Source organism: Gastrolobium bilobum, unplaced genomic scaffold (genome assembly GCF_033153095.1).
Source record: "Gastrolobium bilobum isolate Gb01-03AN ecotype WA unplaced genomic scaffold, APGP_CSIRO_Gbil_v1 utg41191, whole genome shotgun sequence".
Taxonomy (NCBI): Eukaryota; Viridiplantae; Streptophyta; class Magnoliopsida; order Fabales; family Fabaceae; genus Gastrolobium; species Gastrolobium bilobum.
The window spans coordinates 59,928-68,846 of record NW_026896792.1 but is presented as its reverse complement, the minus strand read 5'-3'; the positions used below and the strand labels follow the sequence as shown (position 1 = coordinate 68,846).

The window sequence follows — 8,919 nt, the reverse complement described above, 5'->3', positions numbered from 1 at the left end:
TGAATTGAATAGTCATAAGATTAAGGTTTTTACTTGTCTTTTTAAAACACTTTCATGGTTTAATTAAGTCCTTTATGTCTTTAGTCCCCAAAGGTGTCACCTTTATTAATTTTAACCCTAAACCCTAATATTAATGAAGAGGGCAGAATCAAAGCATGGAGTTTTTAGGGTTCTTAGTTCATCCACATCAAAAACAACTCACACACAAGCCAAAGGTGACACTTTTTCTTACAAGTCTTCATCTTTCTTGAGTTTTAACCTCTACCACACATTTAACCATCAAGACCCCATTTTTAATAATTTACAACATCATTATCAACATATAATTATTATGGACGAAATGGAAAGTGGGAGGAAGAAGGGTTTGGATTCATCTTTTCCATGGATTCAAGCCTTACCTCTCCAAGATGGCTCCTTTAGATCAAGATCCAACCTTTACTTACCAAGAATGTTTTTTTTACCAAGAACCCACCTTCATAAAATATTCAAGGATTTAGAACCAAGAACATGAATTTAAAAGAGAAAAGGTAGGGTTTTTGAAGAAGAAAATGTAAGAAACTTACACTAGACTCGAGAAAACAAGCACCAAATAACATCTCCATGGCATGAAGAAACTTCAAAATCGCTGCTATAATGACCCTTATTTTGTGATCTTAAATTTAAGGGTATTATGCACAGATGAAATTTCATCTGTTAATTTTGACTGCTGACGTAATAACAGACAGTAGAATAGCTTCAAATTAGCAAATTATAGTTAGAGATGAAGGATACCCTTCTTCCTCCCATACCCATTTCGTCCATAGTAATTATATGTTGATAAGGATGTTGTAAATTATTAAAAATGGGGTCTTGATGGTTAAATGTGTGGTAGAGGTTTAAAACTCAAGAAAGATGAAGACTTGTAAGAAAAAGTGTCACATTTGGCTTGTGTGTGAGTTGTTTTTGATGTGGATGAACTAAGAACCCTAAAAACTCCATGCTTTGATTCTGCCCACTTCATTAATATTAGGGTTTAGGGTTAAAATTAATAAAGGTGACACATTTGGGGACTAAAGACATAAAGGACTTAATTAAACCATGAAAGTGTGTTAAAATATGAAACCTAAAATTTGCAAACATCTTTTATATGTTAATCTAGACTCAATCACCTTTCCAACAAGGTATCACATTCATTTGGATTTTCCTAGCTCCGGTTATCACCATTTGACGTTGGACAAGCAAAACTATTTGCCAACTCCGAACAGAGCCCTAAACATCCTTTACCATTTCTGCGATTATGGAAAATATACTAAACCAATTGCTCTAAACTTTTTATGTAGACAACTAGACACATTTATCTTTAATTCGACATATTATTAGCCTATGTTGAGTAAGAACAAAGGGAGAAACAATTCGTGGAATTTGCAGCCATGTACAGCGCCCCTGCACATGGCCTCCCTGTGCAGTCCTCACTCAAACAAAAATACAGAATGGAATACATCTTCAATTGATACCAAATTTTGACACCACATAGCTAACATCTCAAGATTCAATTTGATATAATGCACAGTCCTATATGACCTCTGTGGAGGGAGATATGCTCTCTCCAATTTTTCCTAAAAACTGGTTACTTAGCCTTAAATGTGTTTAAGATTTAATTAATCAATTATGCTTAATCCACCTCACTTGGTCCCTCCATTAGTGTCCTAATTAGGTCTTAGAACCATTTTAAGACATTAAACCCTAATATATATCCATATGGCTGAATTGAATAGTCATAAGATTAAGGTTTTTACTTGTCTTTTTAAAACACTTTCATGGTTTAATTAAGTCCTTTATGTCTTTAGTCCCCAAAGGTGTCACCTTTATTAATTTTAACCCTAAACCCTAATATTAATGAAGAGGGCAGAATCAAAGCATGGAGTTTTTAGGGTTCTTAGTTCATCCACATCAAAAACAACTCACACACAAGCCAAAGGTGACACTTTTTCTTACAAGTCTTCATCTTTCTTGAGTTTTAACCTCTACCACACATTTAACCATCAAGACCCCATTTTTAATAATTTACAACATCATTATCAACATATAATTATTATGGACGAAATGGAAAGTGGGAGGAAGAAGGGTTTGGATTCATCTTTTCCATGGATTCAAGCCTTACCTCTCCAAGATGGCTCCTTTAGATCAAGATCCAACCTTTACTTACCAAGAATGTTTCTTTTTTACCAAGAACCCACCTTCATAAAATATTCAAGGATTTAGAACCAAGAACATGAATTTAAAAGAGAAAAGGTAGGGTTTTTGAAGAAGAAAATGTAAGAAACTTACACTAGACTCGAGAAAACAAGCACCAAATAACATCTCCATGGCATGAAGAAACTTCAAAATCGCTGCTATAATGACCCTTATTTTGTGATCTTAAATTTAAGGGTATTATGCACAGATGAAATTTCATCTGTTAATTTTGACTGCTGACGTAATAACAGACAGTAGAATAGCTTCAAATTAGCAAATTATAGTTAGAGATGAAGGATACCCTTCTTCCTCCCATACCCATTTCGTCCATAGTAATTATATGTTGATAAGGATGTTGTAAATTATTAAAAATGGGGTCTTGATGGTTAAATGTGTGGTAGAGGTTTAAAACTCAAGAAAGATGAAGACTTGTAAGAAAAAGTGTCACATTTGGCTTGTGTGTGAGTTGTTTTTGATGTGGATGAACTAAGAACCCTAAAAACTCCATGCTTTGATTCTGCCCACTTCATTAATATTAGGGTTTAGGGTTAAAATTAATAAAGGTGACACATTTGGGGACTAAAGACATAAAGGACTTAATTAAACCATGAAAGTGTGTTAATAAGACAAGTAAAAACCTTAATCTTATGACTATGCAATTCAGCCATATGGATATATATTAGGGTTTGATGTCTTAAATTGGTTCTAAGACTTAATTAGGAGAATGGAGGGACCAAGTGAGGTGGATTAAGCATAATTGATTTATTAAATCTTAAACACATTTAAGTCTAAGTAACCAGTTTTTAGGCAAAATTGGGGAGAGCACATCTCCCTCCACAGCGGTCATATAGGGCTGTGCCTTATATCAAATTGAATCTTGAGATGTTAGCTATGTGGTGTCAAAGTTTGGTATCAATTGAAGATGTATTACATTCTATATTTTCGTTTGAGTGAGGACTGCACAGGGAGGCCATGTGCAGGGGCGCTGTACATGGCTGCAAATTCCACGAATTGTTTCTCCCTCTGTTCTTACTCAACATAGGCTAATAATATGTCGAATTAAAGATAAAGGTGTCTAGTTGTCTACATAAAAAGTTTAGAGCAATTGGTTTAGTATATTTTCCATAATCGCAGAAATGGTAAAGAATGTTTAGGGCTCTGTTCGGAGTTGGCAAACAGTTTTGCTTGTCCAACTTCAAATGGTGATAACCGGAGCTAGGAAAATCCAAATGAGGTATGTGATACCTTGTTGGAAATGTGATTGAGTCTAGATTAACATACTAAAAGATGAGAATTTTATAACATGTGAGTTACGTTCAGTAACTAGAAAATAGAAGCATGTACAGTTATGGGAAAACCATAAAAGTGATATTTAAGCTAAGTGGGCTTAGGGAACCCTTAGTAACTTATAATAATCATAAATATGGCTTGGATGAGTTGAAAAATAATCTAAGTTACCTAAGTGAGCCTTGCATGTGATTCTAAGTTATGTGATTAATTGAAGATTTAGGTAGCTTGTAATAATGCACTAAAATACGTAATTATGTAATAATTGGTCTAGACTTGTAATGGGCATATTATTTGCATATGAGTATGAAAAGTGAAATCATTAAATGATTAAGTTGTGGATATGACTTGATTAATTAATATGTAATTAATGATGTAATGGTTCCTACTATAGGTGTGCCTAGAGAACCGTACACTTGAGGATTTTGTTGGAGCATACGTATACTATTGGAGTGTGGGCTTGTGCTAAGCTCCCTGAGGTAAGCTCCTAGTTCTAGTTGACTCCTCTCTCTTGTGGCCCCACCATGATGGTGGGAATTATGGTTATATTGTATGAAAGTATATGGTATGATGTATATGTGCATTCATTCACATTCATATAGTTGTTATATGATCTTGATGTTATGATGATGCATTGATGATATATGTTATGAGGATCCTGGCCAGTGATCATGGTATGTAGGCTGCCTATGACTTGACTCTGGGAGCTATTTCATTCTGAGGTTGTGTTGACTGTCTATGGCTTGACCCAGGAAGTCACACATGTGTAACCGTTTATGGCTTTGACCCTGGGGTTACACAAGGATGATATGATGATGCTATGTTTTTTATGTATGTTTGCATTATATGCTTTATATCTGACTTGTCATGCAGGAAGTGGGCTCGGGGGATTAGAGGATCCTCTATGAACCTTGAGCTTACGGAGATGTTGTTATCTCATCCTGTTTGGGGACATCATTTCAGGTATACAGAGTAGTGGTGATGCTTCTAGGGGCAAGGCCCCCCCATTGGAGTAGATGATGATGCAGTTTATGTTTAGATTTGATGTTAGCATGTAGACTTGTTAACATGCTGAATTATTTTATGGAGATTATTGTATGTGTTTATTTAGGCTCATGATTGTATCCTTAGAGCTATGGATTAATTACTGATGTTTTTATAATTTGAATTAATATAGACTTGATGTATGCATTCAGTTAATTTGGGCATGGAGCCTTCTTGTTTGTATTGACCCATTGAGAGGATTGCAGTCCGTGTGGGACTTACAAGCTGTCTGTTTATATTATTATATTTATCAGGTTAACTGTATATGTGGGACCAGGTTCCCAATTATCCAAAATATAGCTGTTATGCTGTCCGTGAGACTCCGTTAGGAATGACACTTGATGTCATATCTTGATGGTCAATGGCCACTAATACTGGCTCATGGGATTAATTACTAGATGTATGTTTAGATTTACGCTTTCGCAGTATCTCACGTGAACGTTTTTAGAAATATTTTTATAAAATGTTTTGGTAAAAGTTCACTCGTATTTTTATAAGATGTTTTTATTCCTTTTTAAATAAAGTCTTCTGCTGTGAATGTTAAATATCATGTATGTTAACAACCGGAGTACTACGGGGTGTTACATTTATGGTATCAGAGCAGTTTCACCGGGTCGTTCACTGATGTATTGCTTAAGTGTTAGAACTGTTTATTGAGTGTCTCTTAAGTGTCATGATATTGCATATGCTATCACTTGATTGAGCGTAGCTAACTCATACCTCGTGCAATTTTGTGTAGTGACATGGCACCTCGGGGGAGACCCAGGCAAATAGTTCAAAACCCTCCTCCTGATCCTATTGTTGCAGCTATAGTAACATTGCAGCAGACCCTGAATGAAACCAGGGAAGCTGATTTGAAAAGAATCGAAGAGGCCAGAGAGCGCGATAGAGAGCAGTTGAGAAAGGCCAGTGAAGACCTTATGGCGCAGAATAGGCTGGCCAATGCTGAGATGATCCGACTACTGTTGACAGAGGTACGAGGAAGACCTCCACCACCTTCACCACCTCCTCCACCGCCAGTTACACCACATGTGCAGCAGCAGGTTGCACGTGTTGCTGGTCCCGTACAGATTCTTGAGCCTGTTGTGCTGGGATAGGAAGGGTCAGGAGAGGCCCATCAGGAGGCGGAGGCATCTGTCCATGAGGGACTAGTGAGACAGCCAGTTATTGAGGTTGATAGACCAGCTATACCACCCAGGTTTGACCGGGATACTAGAGAACGTATGCTGAATGCTTTCAGGAAGCATTCCCCACCTCACTACAAAGGTGGAAGAGATCCCATCGCAGCATTGGAGTGGCTCCAAGAGATGGAGCGCATTTTTCAAGTTATGGAATGCAATGCCAACACGAATCTCCTATATGCGGTGTACATGTTACAGGGGGATGCTGCTGACTGGGGGAGTAATGTTAGAAACTCACTTGAGTGCCAAGGTTATGCTATTACTTGGCCGTTATTTGAGAGGCATTTTCTGCAGATGTAGCTGTAGGTTCAACTCCTTTCTTTTTCTCCACTAGAGGCTTTTCCACAGGTTGGATCACGATCCCACTTCTGGTAACAATGGACTTACATTGTGCATTATTGTTAGTGTCTGTGTTACTCGAAAAAGTGCTTTGAGTTCTTTCGGTGAACTGTCTTGACAGCTGGCCAATTTGAGTTTCCAGGTTCCGGAGAGAAGCTCTTGTTTCATCTCTGAAGGCGTTTGCATTCTGAATATAGTCGGAGGTGGTTTTGGACAGCTGTGCAAAGGCTTTCTCCCACTCTGAAGTGTTACCTTGTGGTGGGGGTTGTTGTTGCATTGGTAAAGGAGGATTCAGCTGATGATTTGATTTATAACTTAATCATGGGTGTTGATTTTGATTTTTCCACCCTTGATTATAGTTGTTTCCATATTGGTTCCTTCCCGGATTATTCTAGTTCTTTTGATTGTACCAGATTCCATTGACTTCAGCCTTCTCAGGTGTCCTCATGTAATCGCAATCTTCAGTTGCATGAGTATCTACACAAATACCATAAATAATTTGAGAATTAATAACAGAAGAAACTTGAGAATTAGAAAATTGCTTTATAAGAGCATCTAATTGTGCTTGTTGTTTCTTATTCATTTGCAGTATTTGTTCATTCTGAGCCAATATTGCATCATAGCCGTCAAGCTTCATGATCCTTGCTCTCCTACGTGAGACTGGGGCGTTATCAAACTCTTGAGAAGCTAAAGATTCCAGCAATTCTAACGCTTCCTCTGTAGTTTTTGTTTTCTATGATCCCCCTGCTGCAGCATTCACCAATGTTCTTGTGCTCAGCGTCATTCCTTGGAAGAAGATTCTTCCTTTCTCCCAGGCTTCAATGCCATGTTGGGGACACTTTCGGAGTAGTCCTTTAAATCTGTCCCATGCCTAATACTAGGATTCACTTTCTTTTTGTTCAAAAGTTGTGATCACTGCTTTGAGCCTTGCCATCTTTGAAGCTGAGAAAAATCTGGCCAAGAACTTCTTTGTCAGGTCGTCCCAACTGGTCATGCTTCCTTCAGGTAGTGACGGCAGCCAAGCTATTGCGTCTTCTTTAAGCGAACATGGGAAAAGTCTGAGCAAGATGGCATCACAAGAGACTCCATTCATCTTTATTGTATCACAATAAAGTAGGAAATCATCAAGATGACTGTAGGGGTCTTTTGTGCTTCCTCCAGCAAACTGCTCTTTTGAATCAATTGTAGCGGCGCTGGCTTGAGCTCGAAGTTGTTAGCGTCCACGGTTGGTCTAACAATGCTTGTCGTCTGCAGAACTCAGGCTGGAGTCATGTAATCTCCCAACATCCTTGGAGGGTTCTGAATTGCATTGTTGTCAGCCATTTTTCTTCCTTCGGTTTCGTCGAGCTTGCTGCTTCTTTTGCTTTTCTTTTTTTTGCGCTTTTTCTAAGTTTTTTGGCTGTCTTCTCTATCTCAGGATCAAACTGCAAGGATCGTGGGTTAACAGTACCTCGCATAAACTAAGAGTGAAAAGATTATGCAAAAAAATAGATTATGCAGAAAACATAAAACAGAAAATTTAAACAGAAAATATAATGCAGAATTATGCAGAATTTTTTTTTAAAAAGCGCAAAGGTGCGGCTGCTCACTTTGGCTCACCAAGTGGAGAAGAAAGCAATGGAACAGTAGTAAACTGGTCAGCTCCTCCAAGAAGGTTACGTAACAGCTGGTGTGTCTAGGGTTTTGGGCCAAGTTATGTATTTATAGAGGTTTAAGTCATTAAACATACAGTATTAGCATTAATTGCTACGCTTAGCATTTTAATCCCAAACTTAGGATTCTGAATCCACTCATTTTTCTAAGATTTATCATATTTTTATTTTATTTTTTCGCAGCACCTTTCCGGTACGCGCTTTTCCATAGCCAGTATCAGTTCTGGCACCAGTTCTCATTGGTTTGAGTTGAAACTTGTTTTACAAGTTCTATATATTATTCTAGTAATATTCTCAACTTATTATAATTTTCTGGGATACTTCATCAGTACGCATTTATATCGAGTAGCAGAACCGGCATCTGCACTTTTCGTCTGAAAAGTGACTTTCAGCATTATTACTCACTTACTATAATTTTCTAAGCCTCATAATAATTATTAGGGTCAATTATGGAATTATTTCCTAATTTATCATAATTAATTAATTAACTTCCTTAATTAACGGTGCGGGTTCTTAGAGTGCATGGGTCAGGTCGGGTCAGGTTTTTGTGCTGACTCGACCCAACTTGATTTTTATAGGTCAGGTATTTTGACCCGAACCGCTTAAATTTGATCCAAGTCAGGTCTGACTTGGTTTGGATTTTTTTGAACTAGAACTGGGTCGGATATGACCTGACTTGGTTTCTGAAGTGGGTCTGACTTGGTTTCTAAAATGGGTCACATTTGATCTGACCCGTTTTTGACTTGGTTTCAAAACATGTTTTTAATTTGCTTTTTTTATAGTTATTGATTTATTTTTAAACTCGTGAAATTTCTACATTGCAAATGACGAAAATTTCATCACAAAATTATTTTTTCGTCGGAATACTTTTTGTCGAAAAGCGACGAATTTTTTTTTTTTTTTTTTTTATAACACGAAATTTTTTCTCTAATGAAAATTTTTACAAAATAAATTTTGTATCGAAATTTAGTTTCCTTCAGAAGTTTTGATGAAATTGATTTCCTCCATCAAATGTTTTAAATGAAAAAAGAATTCCGTCAAAAATTTTGACTGAATGTTTTTCGTTCAAAATTTTGATGGAAATGTGTTCCGACAAAATTTTTTAAAAAAATTGTTTTGAGGGAAATGTTTCATTCAAAACTTTCGACGAAATTTAGATTCTCCAAAGAATTTTGACAGAATATTTTTTCCATCAAATTTTT

At 36.9% G+C, this 8,919-nt stretch overlaps 1 non-coding gene across 1 annotated transcript; it reads left to right on the top strand.

Moving 5' to 3' along the window:
- Positions 1 to 6,886: 6,886 nt before the first annotated feature.
- Positions 6,887 to 6,993, top strand: LOC133302018 (small nucleolar RNA R71). Its single transcript, XR_009750280.1, has one exon. It is a non-coding gene; the product is annotated as a small nucleolar RNA R71 (small nucleolar RNA).
- Positions 6,994 to 8,919: the final 1,926 nt, after the last annotated feature.